This window comes from Neofelis nebulosa, chromosome 16 (assembly GCF_028018385.1).
Source record: "Neofelis nebulosa isolate mNeoNeb1 chromosome 16, mNeoNeb1.pri, whole genome shotgun sequence".
NCBI classification, from domain to species: Eukaryota; Metazoa; Chordata; class Mammalia; order Carnivora; family Felidae; genus Neofelis; species Neofelis nebulosa.
Genome location: NC_080797.1, coordinates 31,557,316 through 31,574,624, shown reverse-complemented (window position 1 = coordinate 31,574,624; position 17,309 = coordinate 31,557,316). Strand labels below are relative to the sequence as shown.

The 17,309-nt window shown below is 51.7% G+C and overlaps 1 long non-coding RNA gene across 1 annotated transcript; it reads right to left on the bottom strand.

Annotated features, from left to right (window-relative positions):
* Positions 1–1,530: 1,530 nt before the first annotated feature.
* LOC131497283 (uncharacterized) lies at positions 1,531–16,293 on the bottom strand. Its single transcript, XR_009254866.1, has 7 exons — positions 15,689–16,293; positions 14,928–15,394; positions 8,690–8,822; positions 5,034–5,467; positions 3,818–4,922; positions 3,348–3,697; positions 1,531–2,647 (listed from the first exon to the last, which is right to left on the bottom strand). It is a non-coding gene; the product is annotated as an uncharacterized LOC131497283 (long non-coding RNA).
* Between the last annotated feature and the right edge of the window lie 1,016 nt (positions 16,294–17,309).

The window sequence follows — 17,309 nt, the reverse complement described above, 5'->3', positions numbered from 1 at the left end:
CCATAGAGGATCATCTCTCTCTGGCCCCTCTGTAAGGTCTTTGGGGTTGCCAGACTATTTGGATCGCTGAGCCGACCTCCACTGTAGGGCTGAGGCCTGTCTTTCTTCCAAGAGCTCAAACTCAGACACAAAATGTGTAGTTGGAAGTAGGATGTTCCTCAACCTTACAAGCTAGTAGATAATTCCCATTGGGCTTCTTTGTTTGTTTTCTTTAAAAAAAAAAAAAAAAAGTCCCCACCCTCAGAGAGCTAGCAGGGAGATGCTGGAGGGTTAGAGTAAAGAATGTGTGAGAGCAGTAATTACCCAGGACTGCCCTGCTCAGGCCTTTATTTCAGAAAACTTATTGGTGGGGGCACTTACTGTTCACCTGTACCCCACTAGCCTCTGCTGACCCCACCGAGGGTCGGATGCGTGCGGCTGGGCTCTCTCCAGTTCAGCCCAGCACCACACCTACCACTGCTTTCCTACCCAGCTCAGATCAGGGCTGCACGATTCCAAGAGATAATGCAGCACAACGTGCAGAAGACGCAAACATCCCTCCACTTCTGCAGAGGAGGGCGTTAACCAGTCACATTTAGGATGTTGGGAGGAGTCGGGGTGCCTGGGTGGCTCAGTCCACTGAGCATCCGACTTTGGCTCAGGTCATGACCTCATGGTGTGGGAGTTGGAGCCCTGCATTGGGCTCTCTGCTGTCAGCACAGAGCCCACTTCAGATCCTCTGTCTCCCTTTCTCTCTGTCCCTCCCCCCAGCTCACACACTGTCTCTCAAAAATAGATAAACGTTAAAAATAATGAAGTCATCTATACTTTCTGAGTACATGAATGACAGATTTTAGAAAAAGGACGTCAGAGTCAAAATACAGTAGTGAATAAAAGACATCCTGAATTAACAAGGTGTGATAATCTCTTTTCTTAATGTCTGTTTATTTTGAAAGAGAGCAAGGGGGGAGGGGCAGAGAGAGAGGGAGAGAAAGAGTCCCAAGCGGGCTCCGTGCTCCGTGTGGAACCGGATGCGAGGGACTCGATCTTACGACCGTGAGATCACAGCCGGATGCTTAACCGACTGAGCCGCCCAGGCGCCCCCGACAGTCTCTTTAAATGCCCCCAAATAAATGCTGGTGGCTTAGCGATAGGTGATGGAATATGGCAGCAACCGCTGGCCACCAACAGAGTCCCCCGAGGGGACAGTAGGACTGGGGCACGGCCCAGCAGGTTTGGCAGGGTTGGTAGGAACGGTTCCGAGCGGGGTGATTGGCCCATCAGTGCCTCTTCGGCTTTATTAGTTTGCTGCTGCTGGGCAAGGACACCTGTTCTCCTGGTGCCTGCTCCCGTTCCCCCAGCGTTTTAGTGAGAACGGCCACCAAGTGTCTGTCTCTGTGTGGTGACTTCAGTGAGCCAACAAATAAGTGTGTTGAAAGCACAAGACTAGAGAGTAACAGTAATCGGAAGCGGCAGCAGCACCTACTTTACTACTTGCTTACTTGGTGTCAAGGCCTGGGTTGGGCGTTTTGCAGCCTTAATTTAGCCCAACAGTCCGTGAAAACATACTTTATCATCCCCATCTGGCAGATAAGGGGACAGGGCTTAAAGGATGTAGGTACCCTGTTCAGGTGCCCAAGGCCGCAAGTCCAAAACTGCCAGGTAGGGGTTTAATCCAGGCCTGTTAACTCCAAAGCCTGCTGACGGTTATACTGCCCTGCTGCAGGGTGCAGGGCTACAGAGACGTCTAAGCCATGGTCACCATCAAAGAATCAATAATTACAACGATGAGGATGGTGGCCGCTCCTGTTTGGTGAGCACCTGCTTTGAGCCAGGCGCAGTACTAGGCCCTTTAGTCACTCTTAGGTCACAAGGGCAGAAACTCCTCATACCAGCTCAAACTCCTTCATGAGCTGGGTGGAGCGGGGGCCGGTGGTGACTTTTTGAAGAAGAGAGGTGGACACAGAGACAGAGCTGACGAGAAACCAGGAAGACCCATCTGGGCATAGTTGGGCTTCCCGAAGTGTGGGCCGGGATTCCAGGCAACTCCATTCTCCTATTTTGGAATATTTCCATTAGCTCAAATGTGGTTCATAAAGTGAAGCTTAGAAAATGTTGTTTCTATAACACGACCTCAAATTTGCACAGTACGTATCAGTCTCAACTGCTACCTTGCCGTATTTCTTTTAATTTTTTTAATGTTTATTTTTGAGAGAGAGGGAGAGAGAGAGACAGAGCGTGCGGGCAGAGAGAGAGGGAGACACAGAATCTGAAGCAGGCTCCAGGCTCTGAGCTGTCAGCACAGAGCCCAATGCGGGGCCCGGAGCCATGAATGGTGAGACCATGACCTGAGCCAAAGTCAGACGCTCAACCAACTGAGCCACCCAGGCGCCCCATTCCTCAAAAGTTTTGAGGCAAAATTTCGGGAATAGCTTGGGCACTTCTGCCCCTGGGTCTTTTGTGAGATTCTCAAGATACCACAGGGCTGCAGTCATCTGAAGGCTCGACTGAGTCGGAAGGGTCCACTTCCAAGGTGGTTCACTCACTTAACATGGCTGTCAAGGGGGTTGGAGGGAGGCCTCAGATCCCTGCCATATGAGCCTGCCCACATGCTGTTTGACTGAGTGTCCTCACAGCATGATGGCTGGGTGCCTCCAGAGTGAGTGATCTGAGACAGAAATGACAGAAGGTATCCTTCCTATGACCTCACCTCAGACGGCACAGAGCAGCATTTAGCAGTGACTTAGTCACTAAATCCAGTTCACATTCAAGGGGTGGGAATTTAGACCCCACCTTTTAAAGAGAGAAGAGTCGGGGTGCCTGGGTGGCTCAGTCGGTTAAGCGTCTGGCTTCAACTCAGGTCACGATCTCGCGGTCCATGAGTTCAAGCCCTGCATCGGGCTCTGGGCTGATGGCTCAGAGCCTGGAGCCTGCTTCAGATTCTGTGTTTCCCTCTCTCTCTGCCCCTCCCCCGTTCATGCTCTGTCTCTGGCTCAAAAATAAATAAACGTTAAAAAAAAATAAAAATAAAGAGAGAAGAGTCAAAGAATTTGTGAACATATTTTATTCTATTTTTTTATTTTTTTCCAGCACTCATTCAGTAGATCTTTATTTTTTTTCAATATATGAAATTTATTGTCAAATTGGTTTCCATACAACACCCAGTGCTTATCCCAAAAGGTGCCCTCCTCAATACCCATCCCCCACCCTCCCCTCCCTCCCACCCCCCATCAACCCTCAGTTTTGTGAACATATTTTAAAACTACCATAGCCAGGAAAACAAACCATTCTAGATATTTCAAACACACACACACACACACACACACACACACACACACACAAAGGTCATACAAGCAATTGGTGCTCACCACTGGTGGGGCTCGCGGTGGTGAAGGTCAGGGCCAGGGGGGAATCGCACCACTAGCTCTCAGGTTACTTTACCACAGTTGCTTTCCATAGATTCAAAGTTGCTGCTGCCACTCGGTCAGGAAACTTCGGGAAGCCACTGCCGGGGTCACTACAGCCCCATGGCCCCAAGCCTGACTGGTGGGGAGTATGGACTCCAACATTCAGCCTGCATGTCTGCTGCTACAGAGGAGAAAAGCATGGCTTCCACCTCCTTCCACCTCCGCCTTCCAAATTTCACACAGGTACGCTTTATCGGCAGAATTCTGCTGTCGAGGGAATCTGTGAACGATGGTTCGTGGGTTTCCAGGACCTGCAAAGAAGGGGCTAGAAATGGGTGTCAAGAGCCAACCAACATTATCCAGCAAACCCCTCCTGATGGGTGGGTGTTCAAAGGCTTTGTAAAAGGGGGGTGGTGTCCACGTGGAGTAACCTGGTGGTCGTGTTTCTAAGTCAGAAACCCTGAAAGGTGTCATTCTAGCTGGGCAGCAGGTGAGGCGCTGGATGCTGACGACATACACTCATCCCCAGAGGTGACTGGAGAAGCGCCTGGAGTTGATTCTTAGTTTCATCTCCGGAACGTTCTCACTGGAATTAAAGCTGGATGGACTATTGGCAATGCAGTATCTGAGAAAACATAGCCCCCATTCAAAAGGGCTGCCAGAGAAAAGATCTCCACAGGGAAACACGATTTCTCAAAATACAGCCTTTGGACCTCTATACGCAAACATCCCTGGGATGCTTACTTAAAAAGCTGATCCTGAAAATAATTTAATTTCAAAGGCTGTTGGGGCACCTGGGTGGTTCAGTCAGTTGAGCGACCGACTTCGGCTCAGGTCATGATCTCACGGTTCTTGGGTTTGAGCCCCACGTCGGGCTCTGTGCTGACAGCGCGGAGCCTGGAGCCCGCTTTGGAGTCTGTGTCTAACTCGCTCTCTGCCCCTCCCCCACCCCCCTGCTTGCACCCTGCCTCTCTCTCAAAAATAAATATTAAAAAAAAAAAAATTAAAAGGCTGATCCTGCACACCTCCCCTGATGAAAATAAACAAAAGCAGACACTACTTAAAGTAATCCAGACAGATTTCAGTCAGTAACATAGTATTGCAGTGCCGTAGGGGAAAGGGTTCATCGTGAGCAGGCACCCGACTGGGATTATTACAGAGGTGATGGGGTATTTCACAGGGAGAATGAGGGACTAGGGAAGGGAATGAGTGGGGGGCTCTATAATCAGAAGTGAAAGATGACAAAAAGCAGGAAGGGACGCTGGCCCATATGAGACCCATCTGGCTTTGCTGACACTTCTCAAAGTTAAGCTCCTGCCCTCTCACAGAAGCTGGGAGACAGGGGCCCGATCTTCAGGCGTTGGCTGGACTCAGCAGCCAATCCTTTAGACAGCCGGGAGTTTGGCAGGCAGGCACTTTAAGGGAGGCTAGGGTCCTACTAGGGATGCGGCCACGAGCTGCCAGCAACCACGTCCGTGTTTGTTCAAGTCTTCACAGGCCAAGCAAGGTTGAATCAAGAAGAGGGCTCGGAGGAGCCTGGCGAGCATTTGGAGAAAGAATCTGTCACCCTCCGAACCCACATGCCCACCCCTCCTGAGCCCATCCCCCAAACAGAGGGACCACTTTGACAGGCCTTTTTATGCTCACCAAACTACTGAAGTAGGACAAGGCGGACGGGGAGGTGGGGGAAGCAGAGGTTCTCCGGCTTCTTCAGGGCTGGAGGTCGGCAGGGATTTGGGGGTGGGAGACGAAGGGCAGAGCAGATTGAGGAGGACCAGGAGGCTCAACTGGATTCTTAACCTGGGAGTCCCGACTGGTCATGCTGGCCGGCTCCTGCCCCCACGGAGGTCAGGGCCTCTCAGTCCTGAGGACCACCAGGCACGACCAGCTCTGGCTCCTGTGGTCCTGGTGGGGGTATGTTGTTGAGACCTGGGGGATGGCGTGGAGCACCAGCTGGGGGGCGGGAGCACACTCATTCAAGAAGAAGAAAAGTCCCGAGGCCCAGAGCAGAGGCAGGAATGGTGCTTAGGCTGCGTGTGTTTCCAGGGCAGGGCAGCGGCAGAGAGCGGCCTGGCGCCACACTGTGGAGGAAATGAAGATTTCAACAGTACAAAGGCCTCGTCTGGACGAGGGCTACACCCCAGGGTGGTAGAGCAGGAAAACAGAAGGAGCCTGGCTCCCTGACATAAGAGCCACCGAACCAGCCCCAGATCCAGTACTTAACCGGATTATCATAGGAGAGATCAAGAAGCTGCTTCTTAAAAAAATTTGTTTTCAATGTTTACTTATTTTTGAGAGACAGAGACAGAGCATGAGCAGGGGAGGGGCAGAGAGAGAGGGAGACACAGAATGTGAAGCAGGCTCCAGGCTCTGAGGCGTCCGCACACATCCCGACATGGGGCTCGAACCCATGAACGGCAAGATCGTGACCTGAGCCAAAGTCAGACACCTGACCGACTGAGCCACCCGGGTGCCCCCAAGAAGCTGTTTTTTTAATTTAACCCACTGTTGGGGCACCTGGATGGCTCAGTCGGTTAGGTGTCCGACTTCAGCTCAGGTCAGGATCTCACCGTTCGTGGGTTCAAGCCCCACATCGGGCTCTGTGCTGACGGCTCGGAGCCTGGAGCCCGCTTCAGACTCTGTGTCTCCCTCTGCCCTTCCCCCACTCAATCTCTGTCTCTGTCTCAAAAATAAATAAACATTTAAAAACAAAGGAATTAAAGGGCGCCTGGGTGGCTCAGTCGGTTAAGCATCCAACTTCAGCTCAGGTCACGATCTCGGGGTTCGTGAGTTTGAGTCCCACATCGGGTTCTGTGCTGTCAGCCTGTCAGCGCAGAGCCCGCTTTGGATCCTCTGCCCCACTCTCTCTGCCCCTCCCCCGCTTGCACTCTCCCCCCCGCCCCCCGAAAAAAAGGATTAAAAAAAAAGAATTTTAAAAAATCACTTAACCCACTGTTGTGTTGGGTCTCTACTGCAGCAGCTGAACCTGTACGTAACCTGATAACGGAGGGAATCCATGTATCTGTTATCTTTTGCCACAACAGTGCTAACTAATAGACCATCCTCAAAACTCAGGAGGCTGGGAAACCGATTCTCACGGGTTGGCCGTTACCGCTGTACTTTAATGCCCTGCTGGCTGGATCGGCGCTGCTTCTCACTGCTGGTCTTTTCTCCCTGTGTTGCTGCCGGGACCCAGGCTGAAGAGGCAGCGGCTACCCAAGAGAAGCGTAAGAGAGCAAGCAAAAGAGCCATCGGGCCTCTTCGAGCCTAAGCACGGAACCAGCCCCAAGCCCCGAGCCCCAAGCCAGGGGATGGGAAAGTACACTGTGGCCACGAGCAGACACAGCAGGAGCGGGGATGCGGGGAGGGCCCATAATTCTCTCTCCCAGAATGTGACAGAGTCCTGGGTCGGAGGCTACAACACGGTGGCCCTGCTCTTCTAGGCGTCACCTACGAATGGCGCAGAGTGAAAGACAGCGTCCGTCCATGTGAAGACTCAACCGCAGTTCTCTATTAGGTCAGGAGCCCTGACAAGACAAGAATCACATCTCCTTCCTCTTCCCAACGCCTAGGGCCAGGCCCTGCCCTCAGGGCTGACTCAGGGAGATTACTGGGTGAATCTGAGACCATCTCTTCCCTCTCTGCGTAGGATTCCTTATGTGATACAGACTGACCTCCTAAAGGTCAGCACACAGTGCTAGGGGTTTGCCCGCAAAGCTGCAAAGGGACTGTGCCACTGGGAACTGAGATGTGTACCTAGGTCTGTCTACACCGCATCCTGGATCCACTGCCTGCCAGAGGGACCTCCAGAAGAAAGGACTTCTACAAGTTAAATATCGCAGACTTCACACTCCAAAGGAGAACCGTTTGAAGAGAGCCATGGTTAACCCTGAGGAATGCCACCATCACCACAGAATTCCAGGCACCGGGCATGTGGGTAGAAAGCATATTTTAGGGCAGTGACTCACGGTAAGTCGTTTCCTCCAGTCCCTAAAACGGACTATTCAATGTCAAGCTGTCTCAGGCTCAGGCTGATAACAGGGCAGCCATAGGGGACCTAGCGGGAGCTGCGTTGTCACGGTCCAAGTCTGTACGCACCGCTTGTATAACCTGCCCAAGTTCACAAAGACAGGATATCAGTCGCCGCTCTTTATGCTCCAAGTGAAAGAAATCCAACTAAAATATGCTTAAGCCAAAAATGTCATACGGTGTATCGGCTCACATAACCGGGAAGCCTAAGATCTTCAAGCTGGCCGCATCTAGCGCTCAAACGTCATTCTCTCCCCAACTATCCCTCAGTTGTGCTTTCCTCCATGATGGCTTCAGCCTTCAGGATGGATGCCCCAAGACTGCAAAGATAGTCGTTAGTAACTCCAACTCTCCACTGAGGTTGAGCAAGCCTCATAAAGGAAAGCCAGTCTTCAAAAAGCCTCTGATTGGTCTGCTTGGACCCTGTATCTGGCAGGAGGAGACCCTGATTGGCCAGCCATGGTCACGTGCACCTGCAAGGTGGGCCTTAAACCAGTACTTAAGTCTCTGCTAGGGCACAGGAACTGAATAGAAAGTCAAGAGAGGGGGTTGTCTCACGGCAAGTTGAGGGGGCGAGGTGACAAATGGAAGACCAGACACTGAGGCTAGATTGAACTAACCCTAAGCCTAAACTTTGAACAGGCTTTCACACGTTCATAGATGCTATTGTGAGTAAAACACAAATTCACTTAAGAGCAGGAGTGCCTTCATAGTAACTTTTGGTCTTTCTGTATTTTTGGTCCCAATTAATAGATATCGAAAGGATACCTACGATCACGGGCAGGTCCGAAGACCATTCTATTTTTTAATATTAGAAAGGGATTCTTAACTGCAGATTAAGAGAGACAGTAAAGAAAGCAAGAAGAGAAGGGAGCCAGGAAAAGCCCAGCCCAGGAAGCAGCGAAGGAAGGTTCCAGGACAGCAGCGTACGACAGGTCAAGGAGGTAGCCAAGGGAAACGGCACTAACTGTCATGCCGGAGCACTGGAGCGGAGTGGAGGAGTGATCGTGGCGGGCAGCACAGAAAGAGAAGGAGAAGAAATTAAACCCCGGGGGGTCAGGGGACAGAAACGAGTGCCATCGGACTACATGAGTAAGCTCTGCGGTGAACAATGCTTACCTAGTCACAATTCTGCAACCACTATCAATCATGGGGCAAGAGTGACAAAACTGAACCCCAAGAATGGAATGGGTGGGGGGTGTTAAAGACCTAACTCCTTGCCTGTGTTGCTAGGAAGTCCACAGACAGTGTCTAAAATGGATGAATCAGAGCACCTGGGTGGCTCAGTCGGTTGAGCGTCTGACGTCAGCTCAGGTCACGATTTCACGGTTCGTGGGTTCGAGCCCCGCATCGGACTTTGTGTTGACAGCGCAGAGCCTGCTTGGGATTCTCTCTCTCCTTCTCTCTCTTTCAAAAAAAAAAAAAAAAACATTAGAAAAATCTTTTAAATGGAAGAATTAAGAGCGAGAAACACAAGATAGGTGGAGATAAGCACCAGAAGATCCAGCGAGAGGTAAGGAGGACCGAGGACTGGCGAGCTGGCCCAGGAGGGTGGGGATGGCCGAGGCAAGAAGCTGCTGCGGGTCATTCTGTTTCCTCCCCATTTCATTTCGTACTATTTGAACTGTAAACTATGTGTGATAACATTTGGGAGGCTTAAAGAGTCCATTCTTTTGTCAACGGCACCTCAAAGCTGTATTTGTGTCCAACTTTATTGAGCTAGAATTGACACATAATTTTTACGAACCCTTTAAATCCATTTTTTAAAGAGAGTGGGAAGAACCAGCTTCCTGCAACAGAAGCCATGAGAACATTACCTATTCCGGTTTCAAAAGAAATGGTGGCATTAGTTCTGCTTAGATGATTTCGGTCAGAGACCAAGTAAGGATACATCTGGGGTTCAAACAAGAGAGGCTCTCACTCCAGTGCTCAAAGACCAGTTAGAAAACGGAGATCTGACTGGACTGGGTAGGTACGAATTAGCCAAAACTGTAACAATAATAATAATAATAATAATACTAATATAGCTAGTTATCCTCAAGTGCTTACTTCAGACCAGAAACCGTCCTGAGGATATTATCTTATTTAATCCTCATGGCAACTGATATTTTCCCCAATTTACAGATGAGGAACTGAGGCTCAGATAGTTTGGGGAACTTCCCGGAAGTCACACACTCTGGCCCCTCTGCCTGAGGCGGAGGGGCCTCAGCGTGTTGTGATTTACTTCTCTTTTCTAACCACCAATCAAACTTAGAAGTTTCTATCTCTGGTGCCATCTCGAGGGGCCTATGAAAACCACTGACTGTGGCAGTGGTCTCAGGCCCACACTTGCTGGGTTGTGCTGGGCCCTGCGCTGTCTTAGGGAAGGCCTAGAAAACAGTATGGGGTAGAGCCGGTATTCAAACCTAAGCATTCCCGGCTCCAAAGCCCACTTGCTCGGCCACTGATTTATGCTAGTTCTCCAGCTAGAATCAGAGCTGGGTGAGGATGCCACCTGTAGTAATTATGAGTTGTATGGCCTTGGGCCCCCAAGTTCCTTAACCTCTCTTAAGCCTGTTTTATCATCTATGCCATGGGGATAACAATGGTGCTCACCTTCAGGGTGGTTGCTAAGGATAAATCAAAATTCCTATCTGGCAAATAGGAGCCTCTATTTTCCACACCTGTTAAATGCCTTGCCCTTCAGCTCCTAGGTTAAGGAGAGATTCTCACATTTTCTCACCCTTCAGATCCACGGGTGGTAGGGCAAGAGACAGAAAAGGTTTGGGTCAAGGCTAAATTCTTGGACCTCATCCCAGAGTGACTCTCCAGGGCAGGGGCGGGGTTCAGCAATCTACACCTTAGACCCCCGAGAAATTCAGATGCCTGCAGTCCTCCTGCCTGGCTTTGAATGACTATGCGTAGTGCTTGAAATCTGACAGACCAGTGCCTTTGTGAGCGTCTGAGCCCTTCCTGCACTGGCCTCCAGCTGTGTCTGTGCCTCCTCCCTTTCCCCATTGCCCAATCTGTCTTTATCTCCCCCTTCCATTCTAAGCCCCCTCCCCTTACTCTGGCCTTACTTCCTAGCTTCCTCTCCACCTCTCCGTGCACCCTCCCCTGAGCTCAGTCTGCATTCCTACCCACCAGCCGTTTCTCTACCAGTCTCTTCGCCGGCATTGCCCTTTCCTGTGTCCACCCGGAAGGCTCAGATAAAAGTTGCTTCCGCCAGGATAACCTTCAAGGCCTCTTCTCTGTGGGCACCATGGCACTTTGCACGTACCTTTATTATTGCTCAAATAACAGGGTAATGGGAGATTTTTTTTTTCCGGCCTCAGATTACCTGGTGGACTCGTGGCCCACGAATGGTGGAAATGTGCGCCAGAGTAAGATGCAGAGAGGAGGACAAGCCCGTAGACTTTGCAGAGGGGCCGAGAGGCCTGAGAAGTAAGAGAAGACCAGGAGACAGGGGCTCCTGAAAAGATAGATAAGAGATTACCATGCGGGGTTCCCACAGCTTTTGCAGACAGCGGCTGCGCAAAAATTCATTGGAAGAACTGAGGAATGTTGCTGGCTCCATCTGGGGGAGGGCATGCTTGTATCAAGACACTGATGCTCTTGATGTGCTATAATTATAACCAGAAACACTATCCTTTTGCCCAGGAAACTGGATTTCCCAGTAAATTCCTTACTTTCCAACTTGTTTAACGCTAAGATAATGCTTTGCTTCTGTGTTCTTATTTCTTTATCTTTAACATTTATTTACTTTTGAGAGGGAGAGCACAAGCGAGGGAGGGGCAGAGAGAGAGAGAGAGAGAGAGAGAGAGAGAGAGAGAGAGAGAGAATCCCAAGCAGGCTCTGCACGGTCAGCGCAGAGCCCAATGCAGGGCTGGAACTCACAACTGTGAGATTGTGACCTGAGCCGAAGTCAGACACTTAACCGACCGAGCCAGCCAGGCATCCCTCCGTGTCCTTATTTCTAACTTTCTGTTCAACTGTTAACCATACTAAATGTACTCAGATTCATCTAGTCTAAAATCGAGGAGAGGTGGTTCTCACGCCTAGAGAGAGAATTATTGAAGAGGCAGCCCGCACACACTCAGGTGCCACATCTCCAACAGCTGGTTTTATAAATGGAAACAGGCACTGGGACCCCTTCTTCTCCCCTTCCCAGAAAGGCTGATGGAGAGCCTGGCCCAGATCAGTGGAGCTTTCTCCCAAGAAGTGTCCCGTTCCCAGACCAGCCCTGTAGACACCCCCAAAGTCCCCCTGGACCTGCAGGTAGCAGTACCTCTCCACCCCAGTACTCACCCCACACTCAGGCCCTAAGATCCCATTTGACCTAAGCCTGCAGGTATGAAGTGTCCAAAGCACAGGACATCTGTCCCCACCCCCACCAACACACACTCTTGACCTTTTGTTCTGAGTCCATGTGAAAGAGAAATGTCAACTCTACCAAGTAAAGGAAACAAACAACTTCCTGGCTAGATGAGAATAACCAGAACCTTAAGCTTCATGCCTGGGGGCTGACGGGTACCTAAAGGTGCTCCCTTGGTGATAGGGGTGATCAAAACCTGTATGCTTTTCCTGAGAACCACCAGGCGGGAAGCACCACCTGCACTGATGCCCTCAGGGAGGCAAAACTAGGGTAGACGTTATTGGTCCGATTTTACAAGTGGGAACCTTCCGGGCAGGAGGCCAACAGACAGCCTCAACGGTGGATAGTGCTGTGCCCAGGCAAGGTCATGAACCCAGAAGGCGGCCGGGATCTAGTGAGACGCAGACACTGCTGGGGGCGGGCAGTAGGACACGTTCCGCCCGACACCGGTGGGCTAGCCTGGTGGCCTCGCCTCTTCGTGCGCATCTCGGGTCGCAGAGTCCCCAGCCGCCCAGATCACTCACCTGCTCTGGGGCTGGTAACTTGGGCTTTCCCGAGCGCTGGCCCCGCCCCGAGGCTCCGCCGGCCCCGCGAATGGCTCCGCGGTCCGGGGACGGGGGCCGGACACCGAACCAACGTGATGGCGTCAGGCGCCGCGAGCGCCGTTTCCTGTTGTCCCTGGCCGGGAGGCCGCAGCGCCTGGTCGGAGGCTTAGGGGCTGCAGTGGCCAGGAGTGCCCCGCGCCCCCTCCCCGCTCCCTCTGGTGAGTTAGGGGTCAGAGGGCGAGGAGGGTGAGAAGGGGACGGCGGGGCCGAGACGAGAACGGGCGATGGGTCACCAGCCCTGTCCGTGATTGCAAACCCTTGGTCGCTTTGAAACTGTCCCGCTTCAGACAGAGCCTTTTCCCTTCCCGGCCTGAGCCCCGCACCCTACCCCACTCGGACCCGAGCCTTCAGCCCAAACAGCCAGTGCTGACCCGTCCCCTTCCTCTTCTCCACCCGTGACCCGAGCCCAGCCCTTACCCTCACCCCTTCACCACTGGTCTTGCGTAAGTGCAGCCACACTCGACCCCACGGTAGCCCACTTCCAACCCCTAGGACAGCCACTTCCCTCCGCCTCCCTCTAACGCATCTCCTTCTCACCCCTCAACCCCTTTGGCAATCCCAGTGCTCCACGCAAACCTCCTCGAGCCCCCCCCCCTCCCCCTCCCCGTCTTTCTGGCTTACCCCTTTTCAGGCTCAGCTTTCTTATCCCAGCCCCCCTGCTCAGCCCCCCAAGGTCTGCTCAGCCAAAACACCCACCTCCCCCCACTCATTTCATACCTACCACTACAGTAGATGCCCTATTGCGCTTACCCCCCTCTTCTTGATAACTCTGATCTCAGCCCTATCTCAAGTCTTGTATGTATCTTCTTGTCCTCACCCACTCAGCCCCTAACTTCCCAGCCCACCACATACTTTCTTTCCATCCCCAGCCAGCCTGAGGACACTTCATTCCTGAGTCTTTGCTAAACCACCCCCCAACTCTTGCTGCCCTAGTTCCCGCCACCCCTACCCAATCTTGTTAGATTGACGTCTTCCTATCCCCATTTCAACTCTTCATCCCAGCTCTGTGCCCATTCTTCCCTTGATGTGGTCCCCGTTTGATCTGAGAACCTAGTGCAGTCCCCTGCCAACCCCACCTGCTTTCTCAGAGCCAGGCACTTGCCGAACACCTCAACTGAGGCAGGGCCTCAGATGGTAAGTAAGTGTGGAGGAGTAGAGATCCTTCTCCCGTGGGTCAAGTGCTTTTCCTGGATGTCAGGTCCCCTGTACCTGTCCTTAAGGATTGTGTTCCTGGCATCCATATTACATTACTCGCGTTGGCTGCTGGAATGGTAGGTATCATCCAAATACCTGGAAGGTGAGGGATAGCTACTCATTCAGCTGGGGCAGTGGAAGCTTATCACTTCCTTTTGGGTGATGATCTGGAGAAACTCAAGGGGTTCCACTGTGTGGGGTTGGCTGTGGTCACAGAATCATGTCCATGTGTATTGCCCTGCCGCTCAGAAAGGACCCTCACCCAGTGCTCCTCCTGGCCAGAACTGGTTGTAGATTAGTCCCGCTACCGAATGTGCCAGAGGTGACGTTACATGTTGTGAAGAGTAGAGATGAGTGGATCCTGGGGACGCCGAGGCCTCCGTGGAGGCTGTTGAATTGCTTCCTCTTTTTGCAGGTGCTGGATCATTGAGTTTTGACCATTTTGATTACCCATGAACACAGAGAGTCAAGTTATCTCCGAGTAGCTAGACATTCTTGAGGCACGCAGGCTCCATGGTTAACATTTATAATCTCCTGGGATTTGGGGGTGCACATCCCCTCTAAGTTCTGGCGACCAAACTCCAAAGGATTGGCCATTTGACAGCCATTGTAAAGGACCCCAAAGAAGACCCCTTGTCTTTGCTTGCATTTATAGTCTCATGCCTTTGAGAATTGGATGTCCTTTTACCTTCAATAGCCCCTACCGTTAAGGTGTGATCTCTGAAGGGTTTCAGCCTGTTGGCAGCTTGGTGTAATGGAAGGAGTTCCACAGTGACCCCGCCACTGAGAAGTTGTATACCTCAACTTCTTACAGTCTGAAACGGTCTGAGCCTTTTTATTTTACTCATCTGTTCATTCAGCAAGTATTTTGTGAGCACCACTGTGTGCCGTGCACTGTTTGAAGCATTAGAAATACAATGGTGAATGAGTCAGGCAAAGGTCCTGCTTTCATTCACTCAGAGTTTGGTCCTTGCCAGAATCTTAAGGGATCTGGGACCAGAATATGGGAGAGATGGGTGTTGTTGGATGGAAGGAGGGAGGGAGGAAAGAAAGATACCCAGTGTTCCTAGACCTCACATTTCTGGCCTCACCCACTAGCCTTTGGACTGGGAATCACGAGCTAGAAGTTGCTTGCCCTCCAGCTGATATTCGGTTGCTTTGTCGCCCTACCCCCCACCCCCCCCCCACACACACACACCCATCCCACCCCCCACAGGGCTCTTGTCTAGAAATCCAACTTTCTTCAGGTAGAAGGAGGTGCTGTTTACTCAGCACTCACATGTCTGAAGTGTCAGCTGTCTTTCTGAATCAGAAGATAACTTTGTCATTTGTTTCCAACTGAAAACCCTGACTCATCACCTGGTACAGCAGCTGGAGGGCTTAAACACCGGCCTGTTGTCGTGCATAGCCAGGTGCAGGATCGGAGTCAGGCCGTAGAGACGAGGCTGTCGCGGATGGCGGGGAAGTCTCTAAGAAGAAGAGGTTGCTGTTTACTGATGAACGGAGTGTTTCGAAAGTGGTGAAGCCAGGTTATCCATTTCTTCTTTTAATGTAAGTCTCATCTGAGTCCTTCTCCTCTTTTCGTTCTTCCTTAGTCTCTGGAGGAAGTGAAATTGGATGTTTATAGAAGGCCAGGCAGTATCACGAAGAGAATCAACCCCAACGATTCCTTCCTGTGTGTTGGAACATTTGAGGAGGGACAGCTCGGAAACCTGGCTGCCATGGAAAGGACCTGTGGTCAGCTAGTTGGGGCCACAGATCTGATGGGCAAGATTGTTTCTTGTCAGTGTTAGGCCTTCTTTGATAAGGTGGAGCTTCTGAAGAGTCTGTGAATAATAAGTTTGCCTGAAACTCTTTGAACCAAGGACCTGGGACAGTGTGAACTGGCGAAAGGCACAGAGCTTGGAATGAGAAAATTCTGTCCCTCACCTGAGGCATGTTTCTACTGAGCCTCAGTTTTCTCTTCTGTGAATGAGGGATACTCATCCTTCTCTCACAGGATTGTTTTAAGAATTAAATGAGGATAGAGAATGAGGTCCTGTGCCAGAGTGAACCAATACAGAGGGGCAGAGGTAGACGAAGGGTGGCTTAAGAGTTTCCTAAAGGCACACGGCACTCACCTTTTCTGCTCAACTGTATCAGGGATGTTTGAACTCTCTACTTGCTCTCTTTATTCTGGGTCTCCTGAAGACCCACCCCTCTGTCGTTTGCTTCTTGGTGTCAGTGAAGACAGTTCTGAGGATAGAAAGTGAAACCAGTCCCATAGCATGGTAGATGGGGGTCTGGCTCACCCAAGGAGCCTGCTGGAGTGCTGACCTAGCAGTCAGGAGACCCAGAGGCCAGAGATCTCACATCGTAGATGGTCGTGGTCCTGCCTCTGAGCCATTTCCTGCCTTCCTGAGGCGTTCTGGAACCGACAGGCCTATGTAGGGAGCTTTGGCTTCCTGCAAGGAAAGATGTGCCCGGAACTTTGGCACAGCCCGGAACGTCTCAGTTCTGTGTTGTGAATTGTCAAGTGGCAATTCTTCTAGGTTTCTCCGCACTGTTGTCCTTTGGTGACGTTCCTGACACTGTTTTAGGTCACAGTTGTCTCTTGTCTGGCCCTGCTCTGACCTCAGTGTCAGTTTACTTTGTTTTTTCAGCAGACCCTGACTTGGCCAGAGCACCCACTTAATGATAAGCCTCCCTCCCTCCAGTGAATATTATATTCAGTGAATTAGTTGATGAGGCCTCAATGGTCCTCCTCTTCAGATTGCTGAGGCCCAAGGCTTGAGGCCGGCTGAGGGAAGGGCAGTTTTAGGGCTTGAGGCTCTGTCTAGAAGGGCAGGCCCCCGGAATTGCCAAAGGGGATTGGATGCCAGGGTCTCAAAGCCAGAGAGCCTGAACTTGGCCTGCAGGGCTGCGTAGGGTAGCCTGGAAGAAACCCAGCCTCTAGGATCAGGCACGGTTTCAGGACCGACTCTGTAGTACGTCCCCTTCTCCCGGTCCCCTGGTGGCCAGAGCATGGAGCTGGTCTCCAGCGAAGGGTCCTGAGGATTCCCAGTGGGTAGGAGCTGGGAAAGTGGTGGAGGGAGAGACAGTCTGATGGGCTGTGGCCAGGGGCTAGTGTTCCTCCTGTCAGTCTGTTGTGCGCTGACCAGAGCTGGTTTCGTGGGGGCCGTCCTCCACACACCTATCTGCCTTTGCATGTCCTTACTTAGGAAGGTCGGCGCTGGGTCCTGTTCACCCTCTGCCGGATCCAGAGGCCAGGGCTTGAATCAGAGCGTCTTTCATCATTTAGGGCCACCCTGCCGTTCTCCATGCCTCACTGTTCGCCTGTAAACCTTTCCTGCCAGACTCAACCCTGATGCTCCCTTGCATCCCGCCACCTGGGCCCCCAGCTGAAGAGCCCTCCTCCCAAGACTTCCCTGCCCCCTCCCCAGCCACCCCTTAGCCCTGGCTCACACCCGCCTCTTCCAGAAGGGTGGATGTCATCCTGGCCGAAGGTGGTAGAGCCCGCCACTGATCAGCCCTGGGATCTTGGGAAGTTCCTTGACCTGGGTCAGCTTTGATTTCATATCTGTTAGATCTGGAGAATAAAAGAGCTCTCCTAGGGTGGTGACAAGGAATGAATGAAGCAATGTGTGTAAACAGTACAAAATCCGTTCAGCATGCCTCCATTTGATAACTTCTTTGGGCCATAGGTTTTTGAGAACAGAGACAGCGATGACCTATTTTTTGGTGTCCCTCCATGCTCGGCAG